The 27,464-nt window shown below is 41.9% G+C and overlaps 1 protein-coding gene and 1 long non-coding RNA gene across 2 annotated transcripts in view; both read right to left on the reverse strand.

Annotated features, from left to right (window-relative positions):
* The window catches only part of OPCML (opioid binding protein/cell adhesion molecule like), a 1,125,121-nt gene that overhangs the window by 461,027 nt on the left and 636,630 nt on the right, over positions 1-27,464 (reverse strand).
* LOC129048842 (uncharacterized) lies at positions 11,468-23,984 on the reverse strand. The gene is made up of 3 exons (XR_008511527.2): positions 21,724-23,984; positions 16,192-16,256; positions 11,468-15,607 (listed from the first exon to the last, which is right to left on the reverse strand). It is a non-coding gene; the product is annotated as an uncharacterized LOC129048842 (long non-coding RNA).

Raw genomic sequence — 27,464 nt, forward strand, 5'->3', positions numbered from 1 at the left:
AGTCTGTTTTTAGGTGAGGAGCGTGGCATTACAGAGCTCTGGAGAACAGGAGCAGGCAAGAAATCTAAGACTGCTCGCTCAGACAGTGAGTCAACATGTAAACAAAGGCTGAGAAATGTGGGCTCAGCTCTTACCACAACTAAAAAGGCCTTTATTCATCCATATATTTCTAACCTCAGCTCCTTACCACCCATCAGAAATGATTTAAGATAAATACCAGCCCAAGTAAATATTTAAAACATAGTCTCAGATCCTAACGAAGTTTTAAGATTTTCTAAAAATATAATCTATGTAAGTTTTTAAGCATACCAACTATTTTACTTGAATATACCCAAAGAAAAGGGGATATGCACTTTGAAATCTATGAAACTTAACCAGTTTTTAAAAAATGAATAAAAATTTGCTTCATGTAAAGTAGAAATTACAATGAACTCATGCTACATTATGAAGCTACTTACTGTTGAATCCATCTTTCCCTTTTCTAGACTGAAAAGTAAAATACCCTTGCACTTAAACCCTGTCTCTATCACCTTGGATGAGTCACTTCTGAGCCATAGTTTTCTCTTCTGCAAAATGGGAATAATATCAAAATTGTAAATTGTTATATAAATGACTGATTTATACAACATTATAGGTGCTCAAAATATGGTAGCTTTCATTCATTTACCCATTCATCCATGTATCCATCCATCTGCCAATGTATTTACCCATCTAATTTTTTTTTTTTTTTTTTTTTTTTTGAGAAGGTGTTTCTCTCTTGTTGCCCAGGCTGGAATGCAGTGGCATGATCTCGGCTCACCACAACCTCCACCTCCCGGGTTCAAGCGATTCTCCTGCCTCAGCCTCCCGAGTAGCTGTGAATACAGGCATGCACCACCATGCCTGGCTAATTTTGTATTTCTAGTAGAGATGGGGTTTCTCCACGTTGGTCAGGCTGGTCTCGAACTCACGACCTCAGGTGATCCACCCACCTCGGCCTCCCAAAGTGCTGGGATTATAGGTGTGAGTCACCACGCCCAGCCTACCCATCTAATATTATTGAAGGTCTCCTTTCCAGCAGAGGCCGTGCTGGGTGATGTCTTTTATCAAGATGAGAACCTGGGTTCCTCTGGTTGTTTTGCTGGAAAGGTTAAGTTAGACTTTCAAGCATCAACAACCATATCGACATACAAACCGCATTATTGCAACCCAGATGTTAAAAAATAATTGTCAGAGTTTGCACTTAAGAAGGCAGATGGGATCTATTTTAACAAATAAAACTTGGAGAATGATGGACAATTGGTAGTACTTTGCATAATATTCTGTCAATTTAAAAAGAAATGCAAACCACAAGTTTTGCAGGTCCTGGGAGGGCGTTGCTCTCAGGATGCTCACTCCTGTCCCAGTCCAAACTAACTCCAATGCAAGGAAGGAAAAAATTCACACTGGTTTCATAGAAGTCGGGAATCGATAGTTCTTGACAATCACTTCTTCCCTATAAACCTTAAGCCCAGGAGGTCCTCAAGAGGAGACTCAGTGCTCACAGAAGGAGGGGCAATTTGAGGGCAGACATATTGTCTTTCAATGCACAACCTCTGAAGTATCCTAGCAACTCCTGAGAGCAAACCCTTTATGATCTGAGTTCAGGGCCATCCAGTTCTGTCTCCTTAACACTGTCAGTCAGAGCTACCCAGGAAACATCATTACTCAGAATTTCACCTTGCAAATAAATAGCTCTGAATGGCCGCCAGAGGCAATGGAATCTCTCAAAGACATTATCTGGAAATAGTCAGTGGACGGCACCTCGAGTCCCATTAATCATCCTCATGCTTACAGTACTTCTTAATGGCTTTTATGGTTTATCCTTTGAACGCCAACAAGGGGTGTGATTTTTCCTGGCTTATTCTATTAAGCAGAAATCAATATCTAATATAAATGTCCCGATGGTAGGGTATTTGGCAAGGCCCAGGATGAGCTAGCACCCCAGTTGTATCTTGGCCTGCCCAAAACGGTGTGTGGAGATTGAAGATTTAAGGAAAAGGTAAACATGCCTGGTGCTTTCTAAGGAATCAGAACACAACGCCATCAGGGAAGGAGTCACCGTGTACCACCAACTGGATCTTCAGGGGTAAAGGATGTGGTTTTTGCTTTTCAAGACAGGTAAGGCTCAGGAGGGGCATGAAGCCACAGACTGTTAAAGGAAGCAAAACAAAAAGATGCTTAATTTTCTCCAGGGAGTGATTTTAAATAAGGAAACGTGATTGGCAATGGCTGTCCTTGTGGGGAAAGAAAGCCTGGGCTTTGCCTCAGAATTCTCTATCACACGCAAGGGAAGCTGGTTAAGCTGCCCAATCACTTCCCAGTGTGCCAAGAGGCCACAGTCGCCATTTAAAAGTGATATATATCCCACATAGTGAAAAGCAGCAGTCATTCTGCAGAGATGGATGTGCAAAATGTGAGATTCATCTTTTCAACCTGCAGAGGAGGTTTGAACTGTTCAATTCTGAAATTCCCGGTCAGCATTTTTGATGGCAGTCATTGACGGGAACTAAGCTGCACCCCCCCACACCCAAAAAAAAGATGCAATATTCACTTGAATAAGGGTAAAAGAAAAGGTGAGGTCTGCCGGTAATAGAGAATCAAATCATGGTATCAATAAACTTACCAGTGCAGCAGCCAGCACCAAGCACACTGGAGCCTGGCCCTAGCTTTGCTACCGATGAATTGTGGTCACCTGAAGAGTTCATTTGACTTCTCAGTTCTTCATTCTTTATTTGTAGGAAGGGGCAGCAGGGGAATGCTTACTTCATGAACTTGTTCTGACAGTCCTAATAGATATGATGTGAACTATTAAAAGCCAGGACCCTCAGATCCCTCTGGAGCATCTCCTAGCTGGAGGTTTCAAGTCCTGTGGGAAGCTGGCTGGAACGGAGACGTGGCCACTTTCTTCATTATACTCAGGGGAAATCTGTAGTATCTTCACTAGTACTCTACCCTATCCTAGACTTTACTCTGTGCACAGTCTCCAAGCTGGGGTCATGCAAAACAGCTTTTCCTCAAACAGACTGAAGACCTAAAATAAACACTCTTGACTACAGCAATGTAAATTACTATTAAGTGTAGCCATATGGTCATAGGAACATTGCCTAGAGCTTGTTTCTAATTGTTTACATTTTATTTTATTTTTCCCTGACAAATATACATATTGACATTAACTTATTCACCATTTTGGCAAAATAGGTCAGGAGAGCTAGACCATCCTGGCTAACATGGTGAAACCCCATCTCTACTAAAAATACAACAAATTAGCTGGGTGTGGTGGCACATGCCTGTAGTTCCAGCTACTCAGGAGGCCGAGGTAGGAGAATCGCTTGAACCCAGGAGGCGGAGGTTGCAGTGAGCAGAGATCGCACCACTGCACTCCAGCCTGGGGGACAGATCAAAACTCCACCTCAAAAAAAAAAAAAATTATATTGGCTGGAGGTAGTTCTCTGATGATGGCTGCTGTGATTGTCACTTTTGTATGTCAATTTGATTGTGCCACAGGGTGCTTAGCTATTTGGTTAAACGTGTTCTGTGAGGACATTGTTGCATGAGATTAACTTTTGAATCAGTAGATTTAGTAATGCAGATTGCCCTCCCTAATGTGGATGGGCCTCATCCTGTCTTTTGAAAGCCTGAATGGAACAAAAAGGCTGAGTAAGGAATTATTTTCTCTCCCTGCCTGATGGGCTTCGGCTGGGACATCAGTCTTCTGCCTTCAGGCTGAGGCTTGGACTGAAACTTACACCAGTGGCTCTCCTGGGTCTCCAGCTTGCCAACTGATCTTGGAACTTCTCGGCCTCCATAATCATGTCCATTAATTCTTACGACAAATCTCTCTCTTGTACATGTGTATGCAAATCAACATATGTGCATATAGATATATATGTAGAGATACATATATAAACAGAGCCAGTAGATCTCTATATAGAGAGTGTCTATCTCTCTATCTAATCTTTCTATTGAGATCTCTCCTATTGGTTTTATTTCTCTAAAATGCCCTAACACAGCTGGCATAGGAAATGTTGACCACAACTTTTAGATCTGGCATGTTGAAGCATTCTCTGCAGGTATTATGATGGGTACATCATAGAGCATGATTCGAATTCAAGGATCTGAGCGTTGAGTGCTTCGTATTTCATTTTGCATACTCTGGTTAAAAAGTGAACTAATCAAAGCCTCAGAGGTGAGTTGAGTATCCCCTGCACCAGGCTGAAATCATTGCTTAATATAGATGACAAGAAGTATTAGAACAACATTTTTCAGTACGTCCTGTTTCACATGGCTCAGTGGTAGAAACTTTGTATAAATGAAACGAACATAAGTAAGCTATTCTCTTTGGAGGCAAGTGTCTAAAAGCACAATGGAAATCACTGATTCTGTTTTAATTACTATTTCACACATATTTACAGAGTGTCTACTATATGGCAGCCATTCTAGGCACCTAGATAAGAAAGACATACAAAATATTCTTAGTAAAAGTATGAAAATCATACAGCTGATGCTACAAAGCCCTGGGTGAGCTGAAAGACAACAAGAAATAGGGTGAACAAACACATGAGCTAAAAGCCACACTGACCTACCTCATAGTTTTTCAGAAATCAATGAGTTAAAGGTAGTCAAAGAGTTATCAAAGTTTCTGTGTGTTTCAAAAATAAGATGAGGTATTATTAGAATAGACGGCTTAAAGTAGAAATCAGACTTTGCAAGTTATTAGTAGCAGCCCATAAACCAAATTACATTTTGCAAGAAATAAATTGGGAAAGGTACTGGGAAAGTGAGCTTCTCCTTTCAGAGTGACATTTTTGTGATAAAAATATGATGGGTGAGAATAACAAAGTTTGGTGTGAAGTTCCGCTGCACAGCTATTAAAACTCTTGTGAGGAGAACTATAAAGAAACTCCCAGGCAACAGTTATCCTCAGCGAGAGCATAATGAATTATCTATAAGACTAGTTCAGTGTTAATAAATAGGTTTCTCTTATGTTTGTATCTGCAATAGTAGTGGGAGATATTCTAAGAGCCTACTTCATACATGAACCATTTTGGGAAAACAAAAAAAATACAAACAAAAACATACATTGTACCATCATACCTTCTTTATGGTGACTTGGGCATTTGGGCTATTCTGAATTCCATTTCACAGAAAGATAAAGTTACATTTCAGACACCTGCCAATCACATGTTTTCTTCTCTTCAATTAAGCTTCCCCCAGCCCCACAGGTGTAATCGGCTCACTTCCCAGATGCACACTAAGCGCCTTCTCCCTCACTTTTCCTTACTTCTTTTACTTCCAAACACTTTTGCTGATCATTCCATTATATCTCTTCATCTTTTTATTGTTTCCTACCTTCTCTCTTTCAATTCTTGGGCTTTTTCTAATCAATTTGTAAAGCCAGGAAGAACATGAAATTAAAATTTTTTAATAATTTAAAAAATTAAATGATTTTAAATAATTAAAATCTACACACTCACAAACATTTGCCATGCTGACAAACCACCATGGCTCTCATGACCATCTACAACCTATCATTAGAATTACTCCACTCTCTCTGTGCCTATATCTCTTCTGGGTCACAAACTCCACGGGCCTTATCTTTTGATTAATTCAGTATTTTATCTTCCCGTATTATAATACCACAAAGATACTCAGGGCTCAAAAATGTCTTAGTTGATGATGACAGTAATGGAAACACATGGGGATTCGTATGAATTAAGCAGCAACTATCCAGATGCTGGAAACAAAACTGGGCCCAGTGGCTCGCGGATTCTCACGCTCAGCCCTAGCTAAGGCCATGGAATGTAAAACATTGTTAGGCCATTTTACAAAAAAACTCAATTAAAATGTATAAAATAAAGTGAACACCCAAAGGAAAAGTGATTTGGGAAATGAACTGCTTAGCACTTACAGTAATTACTAGAGATTACTACCAAATTACTAACCAAATTACTGGTAGAATGGCCATATTATTCTACTCCTTAAAATGACATTGCATACCAGTTTGAAGTAATTGTACATAATGTCCTTGACTGAGTCCAGATAGTAATTTGAAACTGATCCCCACGCAGGGTCTCCATATTTCTTCCCATGTCTCTGATTGGAGTTTGATATTGCTTTAACCTGAAGACAACACCCCCCACCCCCACTTCCATTCCCAGCCCCTTGCCTCTTTTGGCCAGAGTAATAGCATAGTGGAATACACAGCAAAAAATAGTGTTGTTACAAGTCTGACCTTATGACTCTGTGGTCACTCACATGACAAAGTTTGAAAGGGTCTCAGACAAGTTGCCCACACCACTCTGGGTGCCCCAAATGCCACCATTTATTCTTTCGTTGGGATGAAACACTGGGAAGTAATTTACTGGATCCACTTAACAGGGATATTTAGGAGAGGATGAGATCTCCAACTACAAAGAAAATTTCCTAAAATGGGGAAAACACTGCGTGAGGGAATAAAGATCTGTATCACAAATTCAGTTTCCAGAAGCAGATGCTGAATTGGAGTCTGGGGTTCCAGATACTTATTGGAGCGCCACACCTGGGAAGGGAAGAGGAAGGAAGCATGAGCCTCCAGGATTGCAGGCCCCCCGGGAAGGGGCATGAAGCACAAACAATGCAGCCCCACTGCAGCTGAAGGACCCTCAGGAGGAGCTGAGGAGGTGTGAGGCCAGCAGGAGGCCTGGTGACTAGGCTCCCTGCAGTTGGGCAAGGATCCAGGCAAGGAGGCCTCTCTGATACATGGTTAGGCTGGGGGCACTCCCAATAAATGTCTACTCTACAGTTTTAGGGCCAGGCTTTGTACTAAAGAATTAGGCAAGATCCCAAATTTAAAAAAAATAATAAAAAAAAAAGAAAAAAAGGCCGTCTTCAGAAAACAAAAAATGGCATGACTAGCTGTCTCATAAAGGATATACCAGTGATTGCAAAAATGCTGTTGTCTTTTCAAATCAGCCTAAACTGGATTTCCAAATTAGCAGCCCCAACTGTGACTGCGCAGTTGCTTGCATTTGTAGTGCTGAAAAGTTGTGTTCACAGATAAGAGAGAACCATCTAACATAAGGCTACCACATTTCCCCCTTCTCCAAATCTGGGAAATGTGGTTGATTTGCATATTTAGCATACATTTGCATTCTGTGTTCAATAGCCCCTAACTCTAATTATGTAAAATAAGATAAATTAGTACATTTCACTGCCATTGCATTCTAGCCCTGTGGTTAGGGGCTAAGGAGACTTAACCCAACTTTTTCCTTCTCCTTCTGGCTTATTCCCTTCTAGGACAGAAGTCATTTGGTGTTCAGGCTGGGGACATTTCAAGGTAAATCCTTAACTACAGAGGAGGGGGAGGGCAAGAAAAAGAAACAACCAATGATATCCAGAAATAGAGTTGTACATTTTCTGTTCTAACAAGTAAATTTAAAATGCCAACTTGATCCAAGTGTAAACAAAAAATGAACCTTGTGGATATTTTAATAAGTAAATAGAAGGCAAACGACTTTTAAACAAAACAAAAAGTATTACAAAATCAAATCCAGTACATCATCTTTCTGCAACATAAAACTTCCTATCATGCTGGGAATAAACAGGTTTGCAGATGGTCAGTGGTTCTAGAACCATGAAGGAAAACAGCAAGCATCCAGGGGAAGGTCGTCATTGTTCTCCCGTCCGTCATTAGTGTCCCAAGCTCTCTTATTGAGATTTATAGGTCATTCTGGAGTCACTGGAATCACTCATTGATATGCTTTGCCCATAGGGCCTCATGAATCCCCCAACTTCACCCCTTTATCTCACGGGATGTATATTTATGAAGCACTCTCTATGTGTTAGCAAGGTTGAAGGTATCAAGATGAACAAGAACTAGAAACCCAGCTTGCTAGGAAGCCACATGGAAAACTGACTGAGAGAGTGATTACAATATAACAAGTACCATAAGAGAGGTGTGTGAAAAATGTGATGAATGCACAGAAAACCAAATGCTTACATCTGCTTGAGAAGGAGTAGAAATGTAAGATTGCATAGGCCATAAGAGGTTTCCAAGAGGAGAAAATATTTTATCCTGCTTTAATTGGAAGAGTAAAAAACTCTGAAGATCAAGAAGTGGGGAAAAGACTTTCTAGGAAGTGGGAATTATGTGTATAAAAGCACTTGCATTCATGAATTTGAATGCCCAATGAATAAGTCCAAAAATATACAATGTGTTTATGAAAATAAAGAGAAAGGCGCTTCAGCTGTGACGGTTGAAAAAGAATTCACGGAGGCAGTGAGGCTTTCCCACAAACACCAAAATGGTCCGATCTGAGGGGCAAGGTACTCCCAGAAGGAAGAACCTGCACAAACAGATGCATGGCACTGGATCTTATACGCCTCATGCAACACATGAATCTACTGGATTAACTCAGCCATGAGAAGGCAGCAGTAAAATAGAGACCAAGGTGCCTAAGAAAATACTGTACGCATGCTGGAGGTCATGTATGCCTACTTTTAAAAAAAAATAAAGGGCCTGAAACAATCACATTAAATAATTATTTTAGGTCAGGCACCATTTAGTGATTCCTTATAGAAAACACAGACAGGTGAATTAGGAACACACCCGCAAGAGAGCACAGGATTAATTAGTCCTGCAGACAAGAAAGCTATTGTAGAAGGCTGTTAGAGAGCTGTAAAATTACCATATTCCAGGTGTGAAGAGATGAAGAGCTCAGTGAGGTTGGTTCCAGTGGGAATAAAAATAAAGCACAGTTATTAAAGGCATTTGGAAGACTGTCTTATGAAACATGATTTTATTTAGGTTAGGATGACATACAGGAATACTGTTAGCATTTTGAGACTGGGTAAATAGGAGAATGAAAAGGACAGGGAAAGCAGGAAGATGAGAGGAAATGATATGGGGAATAACATTATTATGTGTCAACTGTATTTCTAGTATTTACCTAGAAAGTTTATATTTAGCTCATCAATCCTTATAAAAACTCTATAAAATAAAAATTATTCTTCTACACTAAAAAATTACAAATCAGGGAGATTTTGCAAATTGCCCAAGTGCCCAGGGGTAGTAAACTGGAGAGGCAAAACTGAGTCCTGGCTCTACTGCACTTCAGTTTCTGTTTAAGCTCTATTCAATATGCCTCACATGTTCCAGTGAGAAACATAATGTGTTTGGACTTAGATACGGTGAGTTTGAGATGATGGTGGAACATTCAAGAAGAAATATCTAGTGAGCAGTCAGACATAATAGGATCATAGATTTATAGAGCTGGAAGGCATCTTAAAAATCATATAATCGTAGAGCCAAAATTCTAAAATGAGATTATAGCTGGGGTTATCCATTTGGGAAAAATTCACATATTAGAAAATGAATGAAATCACCATATGAGAGAAAATATGCAGTAGAAGGTTAACGAATGTCCTTTGGGTGTGCCCACCTTTCTGGGGTGGGGAGAAGAAAAGAGATTACTAATAGGACAGGATAGGGGCTTCCTGAAAAGGGGAAGAGATAGTGAGGTGCCTCCCACGTCCAGAAGGTAGATTGAGGAGCAGATATCAAAAATGTTAAATGGCTCCAATAAGTCAGAGAAAATGAGGCAACTGTCTGTGGTGGATAGAGGTGTGTTGGTTGCCATAGAGAGAACTTGTCAAAGAAATAAGGAAAATAATATAAAGAGACAAATACCAGGGGTAAGAAAGATTGCTTGGGGTTTCTTTATTTGACTAGATCTTAGAAAATAAAACACAACTCATGGGGAGACATGTAAAGTGGGAATTCTGTGAATATATAGCTTGGTTATAGTTTGCTGTGGTTTAAAGACAGAACATCACAAGTTACAAAATAGCATAGACTTTTGGTTTACTGAGATGGAAACTGTTGACAGCTGTTGTAATTCAGAACAATCTTTATAGCTTTGTGCAAGCTTTCATTAGTGGCTACAATCAAGGGTCTCTGATACCTGCCACACAAATAATAATAACAGTAAGTTAGGAACATTACCAAATTGTTTTTACTAAAATATATAGGTGGTTATACTCAAAGAAGCTATTTCACAGAACTGAAAAGTGATTGCTCAGATTTGTGACACATCATTTAAAAAGCCATGGTTTCCAATAGGAGACCGTTGCCAAAAATAAAAGGCTTAGTTACATAAAGGTGCACCTGACTGAGTATTGGTGGAAGGAGAGGAATTAGAGCCGAGTCCAAGCTGCGCAGCTCTGGCTGACACTGATCATGTGCAGTGGACAGCATCTACCTGGATCACACGCTGTGCCTTCTCCTCCACTCCCTCTTCCACCATAACAATTAACTCACCAATGAGTCACGAATGCACCCCACCACCAAATGCCAGGTATCTTCATATAAGCCATGGCATGAGACCTCTCTTAAATGGACCGTGTCATTCTCTGCAGAACAGAATGGTGGATGCCACTTGCAAGCAAAGTCTAAAGTCCGGGGAACTGATAAGCTCTGCATTTCTATGGGCTGCAAAACACAATATGGGTCCTTACTAGAAAGGAGCTAGCGTGTTCAATCATCTAAAACCGCATCTTGCTAATCACCATTCTCTTTGGGTGACTGAGTTAATTTCTGCCCGTGGTTAAACATGCTGTTTATCCTCCTTTATTTGGAGGTCAAGAGACACAGAAAGAAAACACAATTCATTACACAATAATATCACCTACCTCACATGACATCATAGTTTGTATTATTAATATTTTGTGAATGACACCTAGGACTGAGCTGTACAGAAAATAAAGTTGGTATTTGGGGTAAAAGCACTTTCTCAAATATTAAAAAAATAATTTTTATTGTCTTTGTGCTACAGTTGAAAATATACAACTTCAGCTGTCACCTGCAATAAAGAATTTTTTTCTCTTTGGAGGTAGCACATAAAATATTCATCATCTTGGAAGCATTAATTTCAAAATAGAACAAACTCATGGTAGAAAATCAAAGAGTAGGGAAAGCAGTAACAAGAAAAATAAATTTCTCTTGGCATGTAACATTTCCCCTCCCTGAGTCCTCATTCCCCCATCCAGTTAACCACTTCATCGTTTCTCCTGTATCCTTTCAGAAATGTCTTGTGTAGATACATGTCCCACAAGACAGAAACACACACACACAAACACACAATTTCCTTTGCCTTCATTATACAAACACCATTATAATACACATACTTTTCAACTAGCTTTTTTCACATTGCCATGTGTCTTTACCATCTTTCCATAATAAGTATAGGGCTATCACATTCCTATAAGGGCTACAAGGTATTCCATTGCATGGATTAGCATAATTTACATAACTAGTCCCATATCAATAAAGCTTTCAAAATTAACTTACTATAAAACTATTTTTATTATTTATAAGCATTTATTATTTCTATTTTATTTTTTATTATAAACATTTACTATTCTCTAATTATCAGTCGTTAAATAACAAGTCTCATGAACCTTAGGAACTTGAACAACAACCATGCTACTGTGGGCATGGACTCTGTGGGTCTGGAATTTGGCCTGGCGGGGGCGGCTTGCCCCTGCTCTGTGATGCCTGGGGCCTCAGCTGGGAAGTCTCAAAATGACTGGGGATGACAGGGCTTGCAGTATGCACAATGGCTTCCTCATTCCTTATCTGACACCTTGGCAGGGACCGTGAGAAGGACCAGCTCCAGCTGGGGGCCTCTCCAGCATGTGGTCTCTGGGTAATCAGACTTTTCAGGCAGGTGGCTCCTCCAGGGCCTGCCCAATCCAGCTAGGCCAAAGCTGCATGGCCTTTTCTGACCCAGCCTGAGTCAGGCAGAGTCACTTCTGTTCTGCCACATTCCACTGGTTATGAGCAAGTCATAGGTCCATACCAGGTTCAGAAAAAGGGGGCCCGGACTCCTCCCTGTGCTGGGGGAGTCATGGCCAGCTGGTAGAAGACTGAAGAGCGTATGAGATGAGATGTCCCTGCAGCATCTTTGGAAATGAAAACTGCCACAACTGTTTTAAAAGCCAGTGCCCCTGCCTCTGTCCTCTGATCCTGAGTGTTTCCTGACTTCTTGAATATACATCCCAGAACGCCGTTGTGCCCTGCTCGGAGAATGCCAGCGGCTCACTACAGTAGAAAGAGCACAAGCCCCATGGAGAGGACATTGGATTCAAGCCACTGAGCATCTCAGAGCCCCAGTTTTATCATCAAAAAGAGTGGATTAAACTAAATTAGGCTCTGCTCACTTACAGAATTTTATCATTCTAAGATCCTACCTGTATAGTCATGCACCATATAACAACATTTAAGTTACTGACAGACCACAAATACAGTGGTGGTCTCATACGACCATAATACCATATTTTTACCTCATCTATGTTTAGATACACAAATACCACTGTATTACAGCTGCCTCTAGCACTCAGTACAGTAACACTAGCCTAGGAGCAGTCGGCTCCACCATGGAGCCTGGGTGTGCGGTAGGCTATGCCACCTAGGTCTGTATAACTACACTCTGTGGTGTTCACACACAACCACATTCGCTAATGCAGCATTTCTCAGAGTGTGTCCTGGTGTCAAGCAGCACATGACTGTATTTCATCTTCCAACTCCTTGATCTGAAAAGGAGAAACAAAAAAAAAATGGATCGAATGCATCCCCAGTTTTCCAAGCCATTTTGCACTCACCCCGAAGACTGGGCCTGACCGAGTACAACGAACAGCAATGAACATCGCACAGCCTGAGTGTGACTCCAGCCCGGCCACCTAGTACAATAGGCACATTTCTAAACTTAGGAATGAGGATGATGATACCCATTTGGGAGTATCTAAACAAGAAAATAGGAGTACTAAAATTTCATTTTATAGGGCAATCACTTTTTGCTTCCTTTTCAGAGCAAGGGATTGAAATATGAGAGAAACAGGTAGGATTGATGTAATCAGATATGGTTTAAGAGAGTGTCAAAAACATAAGAGATCGGTAGCTTCACAGCTCCCTGTCCACACTGCAGCACCTCTGCCAGATCTTCTACTACGCTTAGCTTTCTATCTTACTCTGCCTAAGCTGTGCCATGTGAAATATGTTTCCTATCCCAGAGAGAATTTCTCTCAGGGATTTATACATAGCATAGGGAAAGTTGAGGCCAGGCCAAGGGCTGGTCTCATGACTGTCTAGATTTTGTTGCTTGTAAGACCAGCATGGAATGTCCTCGTTCCATTTACGGCAGGATTTGGGAGAGGCTTGGAGGGGCATGCAGCCTTTGGATGAGAGTGCGGAAGAGAAATTACTGGCCAAGAGTGAAGGGTGAATAAAGAGAAGAGGGGAGGCACAAGGAAAAGCAGGGTGTAGGAGCTGATGCATCTGGATGTAGACAGCCTGGTTTGACGTTCAGTTCCCTTTCTGTCACTAAGATGGCCAAGATCTGGGTGGGACATCTCACCCCATACCACGAGGCACATGGGCCCGACCAGGGTCCTTTGGGACCGACAGGAAGCATTCCAGGCTGCACGGCCTAGAATTTATTATTTAGGTCAGACAGACTGGAATGGATAACTTTCTCTAGAGATCAGAGGCTGTGAGCTGTCTCTGATGTGTGACAAATTGAAGGAAGCACAGCCATGCCTTCAGCATGCTCGGTGAGGGATGCGCAGGGAGAAGGAACGTGAAGGAGCCTGTGCCTGCCTTACTTTCCATTTGTTTCAGTTTCTCCCCCCACGCATCTGCTGTCCTTGCAAAGCAGGAAAAGGGAAAGGAAATGTCATTTCTCTGGAGATGTAACAAAAGGTTATTTGCTTCGGAAAAAGCTCTGTCTTAAATAAATGAAAGTTGTCTGTATTTATTGTTCGTTTGTTTGTTTGGCTTTTTTTTTTTTTTTTTTTTTTGGCTCTTTCTCAGTCTCCCCATAAATCACTGAAAATCACCTTACCATTCCCTGAATTTGTAGGAATCTCTTGCTGCTGTGTAAATGCATAAGAATGGGCCAAGGCAAACATCTCTAATGTCTTCTTTCAAAACCAAAATGCATTTTAATAATTTAAAGCCACTGCTCTTTCAGTCACTTGATAAATTATTCACAAATTTTACAACAAAAAAAAAAAAAAGAAAAAAAAATCTGTTCCCTTTACAAGTTCTGGAACATTAAATCATGTCAGAATAGATGAAAAGGACAAATCAGCCCTAAACTCTTAGAAATCACGCCATTTACTTCTTTATCTGAGAGAAGTGCCACAGTTTACAGGGCACTTGGCAGATGATTTTTCAGGACTTACGTCCAGGTACAGTGAGAGAATGACACTGTAGGAATGAAAGAAGGTGGCTTTTGGGCAATGTATACAGAACATCTAACTGTTTGCCTCAGGACTGCAACTTTAAGTGATATTTTAAAGAGATCTCAAGGACAGACAAAGAAAGCTGATTTGCTTAAGGTAACTCATAGTTAATTCTGGGCAAGGGAGGAAGTCGGAATAATGGTGGCTCCTACTGTTCTTATGTTAAAACACCCCTTACATCCTCCTACCAAGCATGGGCAAGTGCTACAAAGTTGCTTTCTGTTCAAATGTCCATGGGACATAACCTTCTGGAGCTTAGCAAGCAGGTACTTCTGATCTCATGGAGTGGAGAACCTTTGCCTAGAAAAGACTTTAAATTTGCATCCACGATGATAACAATGCCCCACCCACATAGTCAAGTTGTAGCTGAAGATCTTGGAATATTTACAAGCATCTCTCATCTCATTAGAAAAACATACTCATTGAAAGGTCAAAGTGATTGATAATGAAGGCCAACTGGGCAGAACTATTAGGTTTTCCTTCCTGATATTTCCTACCAGAGATGTCTCCCTCTTACAGCCAGTGCCCAGGGCCTAATTACAATTAATACATTTTGTCATCAGTATTTTGTCTTCCAACTCCATGGTTTACTTTTGTTCTGGATCTAAGAAAGGTAGCAGCACTGTAGAAGAACTCATTAGGATGTCACACTTCAATTAGTAGAGGGATGAGGTTTGTCTGAATAAATACTGCCCATTCCATTCTAACACAGTGCTGGCTTATAGGAGATGTCAATAAATTCTTTTGCTTCCTGAATGAAAAAGTGAACAGAAATTGCAGAAATGTGTCAAAGTTTAATTTATTATGTGTGTAACACAAGCATAGACACCGTTAACTATGCACCATTTTAATAGGCAGAAATGGGCTATTAGTATTTTTAATTTGAGAGTGACAAAACCTAAAATAATTTCATATTTTAGGAAAGAGATTCTGGATGAAGCTTCCATCATTATCCGCAAGGCAACTTTTTATCTTTGTGGGGCTTTTGTAATTTTTTTCTACTTTCTATACCTTCTTCCTTTTATAACCTAAATTTTTCTTTAATGCTCCTGAGATGCCTATTTTCAGGGAATTCTGATGTCAAGGGTGTTCTTGGAAGCATCTGAATGTTGGCTAAAATACCTTCTCTTCCACTTCAAAGAAGTCCTATAATGCTAGAACCATCTTCACTGACAATATCTTTCTTCACCCTCCAAATCTCACTGCTCAGCTTCAAGTTACAAAAGAGCCAACGTATGAAAAATCCATTGTTCTTTAATTTTACTTCAGCAAGATAGATGCAGACATCCACATCAGTATTTGGAGACTGGAGAAGCGAAGAAGCAGAAGAGAAAAATCATTGAGTTTCTAGAGTATGCTCTTTATTTAGACATGCAACTTTTACACAGAATAATTTAAGGGAGGTTACAAAGATACATACAAAAGAGCAAGACAAAATAAAGATAAGAAAGAAAAATGGGCCAGGCATGATGGCTCACGCCTATAATCCCAGCACTTTGGGAGGCCGAGACAGGCGGATCACGAGGTCAGGAGATCGAGACCATCCTGGCTAACATGGTGAAACCCTGTCTCTACTAAAAAAAAAAATACAAAAAAATTAGCCGGGCGTGGTAGCGGGCACCTGTAGTCCCAGCTACTCAGAAGGCTGAGGCAGGAGAATGGTGTGAACCCGGGAAGCGGAGCTTGCGGTGAGCTGAGATCGAGCCACTGCACTCCAGCTTGGGCGACAGAGTGAGACTCCATCTCAAAAAAAAAAAAAAAAACAGAAAAGGAAAATGACCCTATGATAAGAAATACAAGAAACAAAGTCAGAGCTTGATGATCTCAACAAAGCACTAACACTCTTTACATCTCCCCTCTCTACTATGAAGTATGCCAACATCATCTCACCTTGTTTGTGTCCGTCCCACATGGTAGTAGCGTGCAATTTACAAGCCACATCCAAAGTTATTTACCTTAAGAGAAATCAGCATATATAATTTAGAACTTTTTAAAAATTAGGTAAGGTAGTTCTCGGTGATTGTTGGTAACTTTTTTGGAAGTCTATATAACAAAAGTTATTTTAGGTAAGTTTCCCAAAAGTGTCTGGCTGTCTTGGTTCAAGTGTCAACTTCACTGATAACTATTTTTATATCTTGGGCACACAGCAATTGTTGCTGTTCCTCTCCTACTGGACCCAAGCTCATCCATCTGGTCAGAAAGATTTTTTGAGACATCATAGAAAAAGTAGCCATTTTTCCTCCCTTTTCAACCTTTCTTGCCCATGACTCCGTATTATTTTTCTTAAAATACTTACCAATATTTAAAACTGAGTTTGTTTATGTGCAAATAAACAAACTAGAATATAAACTGGAATATTTAAAATTCAGTTTGCTTATATGCAATTAAACTAGATATGAACTGGAAGATATAAATATATATTTGGAATATATAAGTTTATATTCCGGTTTATATAAACAAACCGGAATATAAACTAGAATATCAACGCCATGAGAGCAAGGCTTTTATCTCTCTTGTTCTCTCTTAGGCCTCCAGTGTCTAGAACATGGCCTGGCACAGAGCAAGTGCTCATTGAAAGTTTGCTGAATTAATGAACAAATGAATGAATGAATAAATATTTTGGGTAATATCTTGTCACCTCTAATTTCGTTCAAATATTGTCTTTACCTTATATTAGCTGGGTAAATCAGCTGCATGAAAGAAATTCTCTTAACGTCCAGACTTTTCAACTTCCATGTTCCCTGCAAACATCCTCTCTTCGTCCTGCCCATCCTCTCCCACCCACACCCCTGCTGCCATGAATGGTGTACCCTCCTGTCTGAGCGTTCCCCTATACCTGGGCTCTCTTCCCACCCTTGCTTCTCCTCAAGGACCCACTCCATGGATTTCCAGCTCCACTTCCTCTGGCTCTTTTCCAACAGTGTTTAAGAATACTAAGTCGATGCAAAGCTACAATAGTAAAGTATGAATACTCAAGGACTTCTCCTCCATCGCTTTTAAAAGACAAGAGCTTTTGTTCCAATGTCATCACCTAGAAAGGTCTATAACTGTGTTGAGTAGCAATGAGGCTGGAGAGCTGGAGAGGCTGGAAATAACTAAATTTACAGTGGAAAAGGCAGACTTCTCCCCTAGAAGATTAGAATAGATCCTAAAGGTGTATACAGGAGACAGAAGAATCAAGAACTCATTGTAACTGGGTTTAGAAGAGAGTGTGGGGTGGTTGAGAAGAAAAGGAGAGCTATTTGGAGTGGGGGACAGAAGAAGGGCATGTAAAACATGGAGAGAAATAGAGAGAAAAAATAATTTTAACTACATCGATGTGCATTATAAAGAGAGAGGCCCTTTCTGGCTTGCAAAAGTAAAGTATTCTCGGCCAGGCATGGTGGCTCACGCCTGTAATCCTAGCATTTTGGGAGGCTGAGGCAGGTGGATCACGAGGTCAGGAGTTCGAGGCTAGCCTGGCCAACATGGCGAAACCCCGTCTCTACTAAAAATACAAAAATTAGCTGGGCCTGGTGGTGGGTGCCTCTAATCCCAGCTACTCAGGAGGCTGAGGCAGGAGAATCGCTTGAACCTGGGAGGTGGAGGGTGCGGTGAGCCAAGATCGTGCCATTGCACTCCAGCCTGGGCGACAAGAGCAAGACTCCGTCTCAAAACTAAAGTATTCTTTCCAATAATATGTGTGACTGTTGTTGCAATACTGCTATTTATTGAGTAGAATACAACACAGAGCAAGAAGCTAAAAGCAACAAAGCCCAGCTTTATCTGGATTACATTCAGATTTTGGCATTCTTGAAAAGCAAAACAAAACAAAGGCCCTTCCTATAGCTATTTTCATGTACTACTCTCCTTCTCACAACTTCTATTATATAAAGGTTGACCCCACTCACTGTTTATAATTCCTTCCTTCTCACTCACATTTCACCCCTCTGCCATCAACCTTCTACCCCCATTAATCCCCTGTTTATGAAATCATCAATCATCTTGACTAACTACAGTGGATGTTTTAGACCCTTCGTTGTCACAGAACTGAACCATTTGGCTGTTCACTTGGACAGGAGCTATAAAAACTCCAGGCCTATGGTTGCAGTGAGCCAAGATCGTGCCACTGCACTCCAGCCTGGGGGATAGAGCAAGACTCCATCTCAAAACAAAACAAAACAAAAAACCTCCAGGCCTAACCTTTCCAGCATGGCTAAGCCATCATCCTCAGGAAATACAGACGCTTGACCATGGCTGTGAGAAGTGCAGTTACCGCCCCCGCCCCACCCCGGTGAAGCCCTATTTGCTGCTGCTGGGCACTCAGCTAGCCCATCACCTGTGCTTTTGTTTGGTTCCCTGGGATCATCAAGCTCTGTGTGTAGTCTCCTTGTAGTTAGTTCCTCCATCTAGTCTAGAGGTGAGAAAAAAGTCTGCTCCACAACACCTTCCCTGGGAAGGGTGCAATTCAGAGACCATCAGGAGCTCTCTGAGAAAGAAGCCACTAATGTCTTTCTGATATCAAACTCTCTCTTTGCCAGCCTCTTATGAAGGCTAAAGGTGAGGAGATAGCAATATCGCAAAATCTGTTTTAGCAACTCCTTTGCAAGTATTGCCAGTGGTCTGGCACCTTGCTTTGCAATATGGTAATAGCTCCCATTGTTTTGAAGCTTCAGTCAAAATGTAGAAAGAGTTTCATATTAAACCACAGTTTCCAAAGATGGTGGGCTGTATCTCTTGTCTCCTGGCTTCCAGTAGGCAAGGTGGAGTTATAGGCTGTCTTTACACACTTTTATCCAAGTGCTGCATACTTGTTTCTTGGTCTGGTTGTCTACATTAAATTGAAAACTTCTAGAAGCTAAAGATGCATCTTTACATCACACACACACACAAGCACATGCCACACCACAATTTACTCCACTTCTCTTGTTCCTTCCATCATGCTTCTGGTCTTTTCTTCTCTAAATAACCAGATTTCTCATAAGAATGATAATGTTTGCCGTCTCTACTTTTTTACCTCCCATTCAGTCCTCAGTCTACTCCTTTAAGTCTGGTCTCATCCTTGCCTGAAATACTTTTCATTAATGTCATCAATCATCTTGTTACACTAGGTCTTTTATCAGTCATTATACTTGACTTACAAGCAAGCACTTGGTTCTTTGGACTATTTCCTCCTTCTTGAAATAGTATTCTTGAGCTTCTTATATTTAAAAACAGCCTTAGTCTCCAGCTAACTTTCTGGCTGATTCTTATGTTTCATTCATCCAAGCTAAAGCTACTAAGTATTAAAGATCTCCAAGACTCTGTCCAAGGCATTCTCTTCTTAATTTCTTCTTTATCCTCCATAGAGCTAATCCATACCCATGACTTCAGGGGCCCACACCACTTAAGAGCCTACAGCTCTTCTGAGCAGCAGAACTTGTGATGATTAATTTTAGGTATCCACCTACTGGATTAAGGAGTACCTACAGAACTGGAAAGCATTATAGTAGGATGTGTCAGTGAGGGAGTTTCCAGAGGAGATTGGCATGTGAGTCTGAGTAGACCGAGTGGAGAAGATCCACCCTCAGTGTGCTTGGCCACCATCTCATAGGCTGGGGGCCCAGACAGAACAAAACAGGCAAGGCAAATAGGTTTCTTTCCTGGAGCTTGGATACACTCTTATCCTGCCCTTGGTCAGCGGAACTCCAGACTCGCTGGCCTTTGGACTCTAGGACTTATATCAGCAACCCCCACTCTTACCCCAGGTTTTCAGGCCCTGGAACTTGGACTGAGCAACACTACCGGCATGCAGGGTCCTCAGCATGTAGATGGCTGTCACAGGACTTCTCAGCCTCAATAATCAGGTGAGTCAATTCCCCTAATAAATCCCGTCACATATATCTATATATCTACAAATAGCTTGTTGGTTCTGTCTTTCTGAAGAACACTGACTAGTGCAGATTTTAGCACCAACAGTGGTTCTAGAGGTTTTCATAATTGGTTTGGGGTTTCTAGAATTGGCTATCTAATCTGGTTAAATCTAAAAATGCCAAAGACTCTACTTCTAACAGTACAGAGAGCGCTGAACTCTCTAGTGCAAACTGCTCATAGAGATACATAAAATAGGTACATTTGGTACTTTTAATTCACCACTCATAAAGAGACAAGAAACTTGGTGACTTCTATATATGATACCCTTAACATTTGTGCAAAACCAAAGAATATAATGACTTTGGTTGGTTGCTCCTAATGTCAGTGGACAAAGGGATGAAAGAAAAGAATGAGTCCAGGTATTCCATTTCCTGCTCCAGCTCTACATAAATAGCTGAAGAGCTTCTAAGTGTGCCCTGAGTCTGAATCTCCTCCCGTGTAGCCACAGGTCTGGGATTGCTGAAAATCAAACAAGAGTGCTTATCATATGACTGACTGAATCACAGCAAAAGCTGAACTCTCAGCTCCGCAGGTGACTATGGTTAAAGTGAGGGCATTGGTTGAGACAGAATGGAATCTGTAAGTTGAGATGGGGATGTGTGGGAGGGCTCTGATGAGACTGGAGACACTGAGCTATGAAATTCTGATGAGTGTTACTTGCCAGCAGAAATGGTTCCCACCCACAATAGTATAGGGTTTTCCATCTCTGTCTGAAGGAGTTAACCCTGCATTGTCTAAGAAAATGGTAACAGCATCCATGAGGCAGTTGCCAAGCAAGACAATGCTGAGTCTCCTCAGAATCCACCCCCACTGCCCCTCTTTGCTTCTGGACCTATAACTAGACTTGAGTCCCGGCAGGCACCTAGAGGTGAGGTTCAAAGTGTGATTCAGGAGGAGGTGTGCCATGTTCCAAAAGAACTACTTCAGTTTTCTAATTTATACAAGCAGAAGTCTGGGGAACGCTTGTGGGAATGCATACTGAGAGCGTGGGAATATGGTGGAAGAAATATAAAGTTGGATCAGGCCAAATTTACTTATATGGACCCTCAGAGCAGAGGTACTCAATTTAACTTTGCAGCTCAGGGAGTGAGTTTGTTTGATTGGGTGGTAAAACATGGATCAAAAAACGTGACCCACTGTGAGTGAGCTGGAGATGCCTGACCTCCCTTGGGCTAACACAGAGGAAGGGATTCAAAGGCTTAGGGAGATTGGAAAGCTACAGTGGATTTGTCACTTAAACCCTACTCAGACACACCAGGAGGGTCCAGAAGACAGACTTCTCATTAATACTTTGAACAATGGATTTGTGAGGGGAGCCCCAGCATCCCTAAAGAGCTCTGTGATTGCTCTTCTCTGTAGACCAGACCTTACAATGGGAGCTGCTGTTATTCAGTTGGAAAACGTAAATGCAATGGGAGTAATTGGATCCCAAGGTGATGGGGACCAAGTGACGGCAGTCAACCGTCAAAGACAAGTTGAATGCAGTTTTCAAAATGGTACCTGTTATGCAGCTATTAAACTGGCAAATACCTTTTTCTCCATTTGTGTTCATAAGGCCCACCTGAGGCATTTTGCCTTCAGCTGGCAAGGCCAGCAATACACCCTCACTGTCTTACATCAGAGATATATCAACTTGCCAGCTTTATGTCACAATCCAGTGTGCAGGAATCTTGATTGCCTTTCCCTTCCATAAGATTTCATACTGTTCTATTGATAACCTTATGCTGATCAGACCTCATGACCAAGAAGTAGCAACTACTGTGGACTTATGGGTAAGTCGTTTGCATATCAGAGCATGGGAGATAATCCAATTAAAATTCAAGTGCCTTTTACCTTGGTGAAATTTCTAAGAGTCCAATGGTGTGGGGCATGTCAAGATATTCCTTCTAAGATGAAGGATACGTTATGTATCTGGCTCCTCCTACAACCAAGAAAGAGATACCATGCCTAGTGGGCCTATTTGAATTTTGGAGGCCACACATTCCTCACTTGGGTGTGTTACTCTGGCCCATTTGTTGAGTGTCCCAAAAGATTGCTAGTTTTGAGTGGAGTCCAGAACAGAAGGCTCTACAGCAAGTCCCAGCTGCCGTGCAAGCTGCTCTTCCTCTTGGGCCATATGACCCAGCAGATCCAATGATATCCAAGATGTCAGTGGCAGATAGGGATGCTGTTTGGAGCTTTTGGCAGGGTGTTGTAGAAGAATCACAGAAGACGTTCTTAGGATTTTGGAGCAAGGCCCTGCCATCATCTGTAGATAACTACTCTTTTGAGAGAGCTCTTGGCCAGCTACTGGGCCTTAATAGAAACTGAACGCTTGACCATGGGCCTCCAATTACCATGTGACCTGAGCTGCCCATCATGAACTGGGTGTCATCTGACCTACCAAGCCAGGAGGGGCATGCACAGCAGCAGTCCCTCATCAAATAATGGACCAGCGCAGGCCCTGGAGGTACAAAGAAGTTACATGAAGAAATGCCCCAAATGTCCTTGGTGTCTACTCCTATCACACTGCCTTCTTTCCCACCACCTGCACCTATGGCCTTATGCGGAGTCCCCATGATCAGCCGACAGAAGAAGAGAAAACTCGGGCTTTGTGGACAAATGGTTCTGTATGATACAGAGGCACCAGCTAAAAGTGGACAGCTGCAGCACCTCAGCCCCTTTCTGGAAGATCCTATAATGACAGTGGTAAAGGAAAATCTCAAGGAGCAGAATTTAGGGCAGTGCACCTGGTTGTGCACTTTGCTTAGAGGAAAAATGGCCAGATGTGTGATTAGGTACTGATTCACAGGCTGGATGGTCAGGGACTTGAAAGGAACATGATTAGAAAATTGGTGGCAAAAACATTGAGAGAATATGTATGTGGATAGATCTCTCTGAGTCGGCAAAGGATGTGAAGATATTTGTTTCTCAGGTAAATGCTCACCCAAAGATGACCTCCACAGAGGAGTATGTTAATATTCAGGAGGGTAGGATGACCCATTCTGTGAATGCCAGTCAATCTCTTTTCCCAGGCACCCCTGTCATTGCCCAGTGGGCTCAAGAACAAAGTGGCTATGGTGGTAGGGATGGAGGTTGCGCACAGGTTCAGCAGCATGGCTTCTACTCGCCAAGACTAAGCTAGCTACAACCACCACTGAGTGCTCAGTTGGCCTGTTGCAGAGACCAACGCTGAACCCCTGACATGACATCATTCCCCAGGGCAATCAGCCAGCTACGTGGTAGCAAGTTGATTACATTGGATGGCTTCCATCATGGAAGAGGCAGCATTTTGTCCTTTCTGGAATAGACATTTCCTCTGGACATGGGTTTGCCTTCCCTCCACGCAATGCTTCTGCCAATACTACCATCTGTGGACTCACAAAATGCCTTATCCACTCTCATGGTATTTCACACAGTGTGTCTACTGAGGAACTCACCTCACAGCCAAACAAGTACAGCAACGGGCCCAAGTTCATGGGACCCACTAGTCTTACCATGCGTCTCACCATTCTGAAGCAACAAGCTTGACAGAACAGTAAAATGGCCTTTTGAAGATGCAGTTACAGCACCAGCTAATGTTGCAGGACTGGGGCAAGGTTTTCCAGAAGGCTGTATGTGCTCAGAACCAGCATCCAATATATGATCCTGTTTTTCCCCATAGTCAGGATACATGGAGTCAGGAATCACAGAGTGGGAGTGTCACCACTCACCAATACGCCTAGTGACCCACTAGCAAAGTTTTTGCTTCCTTTTCCCATGATTTTATGCTCTGCTGACCTAGAGGTCTTAGTTCCAGAGAGAGGAATGTTTCCATCAGCAGACACAACAATGATTCCATTGAACTGGAAGTTTAGACTGCCCCCCCACCCCCCAGCCACTTTGGAGGCCTCATGCTTCTGAGTCAACTGGCTATGTTATGGTGCTGACTAGGTGACTGATCCAGATTAGGAAGGGGAAACTGTATTACTACTCCATTGGATGTAAAGAAGACTATGCCTGGAATATAGGCATAAGGAGATCCCTTAGGGTGTCTCTTAGTATTACCATGCCCCATGATCAAGGTCAATGGGAAACTACCACAACCCAATCCAGGGAGGACTACGAATGACCCAGATTCCTCAGGAATAAAGGTTCAGGCCACCCCACCAGGTAATGAACCATGACCAGCTTAGGTGCTTGCTGCCGGTAAAATAATACAGAATGGGTAGTGGAAGGCAGTTATAAATACCAGCTGTGGCCAGGTGACTAGTTACAGAAACAAGGACAGTAATTGTCATGAGTATTTTCTTCCTGTCTTGTTAAGGATAAGTTTTGGTGTACGTATTATACATGTTATAAATACGTTAAGCAAATATCTTTGGTTTTGCTCATCTCTTATCCCTTTATTATGTATAATAAGATTTTTTGACTTTATATCAGTATTTACGTGTTGTTAATTTTACATCATAGTGTTTCAGTTATCACCCAAACACTTTACCTTCTTTTCTGGGGAAGAGATTAGTGCATTTTCAGTTGTATGCAGATAGTTTCACCATGTTAGGTGGAACTATTTCCTTGTTACTGTCTTCATTTGGAGGTTAAGTATGGTTTAATGGGATGCAAACAGGTGCCAAGTTGACAAAGGGTGGACCTGTGATGATTAACTTTAGGCGTCAGTTTGACTGGATTAAGGAATACCTAGAGAATTGATAAAGTATTATTTTGGGATGTGTCTGTGGGGGATTTCCAGAGGAGACTGGCATGTGAGTCTAAGTGGACTCAGTGGGGAAGATCTGCAATCACTGTCTGTGGGCACCATCCCATAGGCTGGGACCCGGACAGAACAAAAAGGAGGCAAGGCAAATAGGTTTCTTTCCTGGAGCTCGGATACACTCTTCTCCTACCCTTGGTCAGCAGAACTCCAGGCTCTCTTGCCTGCGGATTCTAGGACTTAGCCCAGCAACCCCCACTCCCACCCCAGGATCTCAGGCCCTGGAACTTGGACTGAGCAACACTACTGGCATTCCAGGGTCCCCCATATGTAGATGGCTGTCACGGGACTTCTCAGATTCCATAATCAGATGAGCCAATTCCCTTAATAAATCTCCTCCCATTGATTTTTATGTCTCTAGAGAACCCTGAGTAATACAGACCTGTACACCTTGCATTCTTTTTATCAGTTCTTAACTGCAAAGCAATTCAAAGTAGCCATGCCCACAGCAAGTTCATAATGGACTTATTATAAGCTCATAATGGGGTCTTATTTCTGTACTTTCTATTTCAATGAATGTCCCACCAGCCATTCAATTAGGCCAGTCAAAAAATGCGGTGTCATCCTTGATATCACTCTTTTCTTCCTCTGATATGCAGTCTATCACCAAGTCTCAATGATTAAGGGTCTTTCAAATCCGTGTGCGTTTCTCCATTTCCACCCATCACTGTAGCCTAAACCACCATCATCTTCCATCTCAACTCTTGCCTTGCATCCCAAAGGGTCTCCAGGTGCACTCAGGCCCACTCATATGCATTTCTTCCCATTGCAGCCAAAATTATCTTTAAACAAACAAACAAAACGTTTTTCATGTCATCATTCTCCCCTCAGCCCACCTTCACTCATATCTTCTATTGTTTTAATAGAAATGAAGCTCCTAAATGTGCCTTACAGACTTGGCACTGTCTCCGCGTGCTCTGACCTCCAGCTCCATTGGCTTGCTTTTCTCCTTCCTGCCCTATGGGCTCTGCACATTCTGTTCCTTCTCTATGGAACCCTCCCTAACCAAACTAACTCCAGCTCCTTCATGTTTACAGTCAGAGAAGCCTGCTCTGGCATTTTTAACTAGTCCAAATCTTCCTCTCAAATTGGCAACAGGCAGTTCTAGGTAGCTCTCCATTCAATCCACTAGTGCCCTTGCCATCTCACTTCAGTTTGTGTGATTATTTAAAGTCTATCTCCGGGGCCAGGTGCAGTGACTCATGCCTGTAATCTCAGCACTTTGGGATGCCAAGGCAGGCAGGAGTTCGAGACCAGCCTGGCCAACATAGAGTGAAACCCCATCTCTACTAAAAATACAAAAATTAGCTGGGCAAGGTGGTGCACACCTGTAGCCCCAGCTACTTGGGAAGCTGAGGCAGGATAATCACTTGAACCCGGGAGGCAGAGGTTGCAGGGAGCCGACATCATGCCACTGCACTCCAGCCTGGGTGACACAGCAAGACTCTGTCTCTCAAAAAATAAATAAATAAATAATAAATAAATAAAGTCTATCTCCAGTGTTTGCTCCTTATCATAGGCCCAGTGTGCAGCACAGTGCCTCACATCCAGGACAAGCTAAATAAACACCAGCTAAATAATTAAAATCTCACCATAATAAATCACCAATGAACAACACAGTGTCCTTTTAAACTGAATAAATAATTGATTGAGTCCTCAGTTTTCTAAAGCATGCAATGGGAAAATAACTGTTTCACAAAGTTCTTCTAAAGATCAGATAAATAGCCCAGCGTTGCACTTGTCATGTAACAGACTCTCAATAAAGGTTTGCTTCCTTTATTTCTCTGCAAAATATACACAGATCATGACATGGAGCCAGGGTGTGATGTATGTACAATTAGCTATGGCTCAAAATAAGGGCAACAAATTTGGGGTGCAGATTCCCCGCTAACTTGTCACACCGGCCACTCCATTTTCCCCAGGCACCGTGCTTCTCAGAGATGGGCACGGTGCGTCCTCAGCTTTTTACCTTGCCTTTCTATATTTCTCTGTGAGAGCAGTAGAATCATCAGTAGTAGTGAAAGAGAAAAGATAAAGAGGCATAAAGAAAAAAGAAATGACAGTTTTCAGGCATGGCAAGTAGATTACTCAAATGCATCTTGATTTACACATGACAGATGTGTTCCTTAAAAATATATGTAAACTGAATTGTACTTGGAATTCACAAGGGAATCTTGGTACTTAAAGAAATCCTCTACTGAATCCTTCTGGAATAAGAACCACCAACAGGATGATGAACTCCCCCCACCACTGGTGTTTGCACCATGGGTATGATGTCATTCCTTTTTACTCCGGTCTAAGGTAAATTTATGTATGGCTTATGTAAATGAAGATACTTCTAATGTTAATTTCTGATGAAAAACCATAAGTGGGAGGCCAGATCAGAGGAAATAGTCAATAAATCAAGCTCGGGGTCCAGGAATTCATGGATTATAGCTGGTTGGAGCTTTCCTGAGGAACCCCAACTTTCTTCATTGCAAACTGAGGCTGAATGGCTGTAGGGTGCTGAATTCACACAAGTGGTTGTTATCCCGATGGG

This window comes from Pongo abelii, chromosome 9, assembly GCF_028885655.2.
Source record: "Pongo abelii isolate AG06213 chromosome 9, NHGRI_mPonAbe1-v2.0_pri, whole genome shotgun sequence".
Lineage (NCBI taxonomy): Eukaryota > Metazoa > Chordata > Mammalia > Primates > Hominidae > Pongo > Pongo abelii.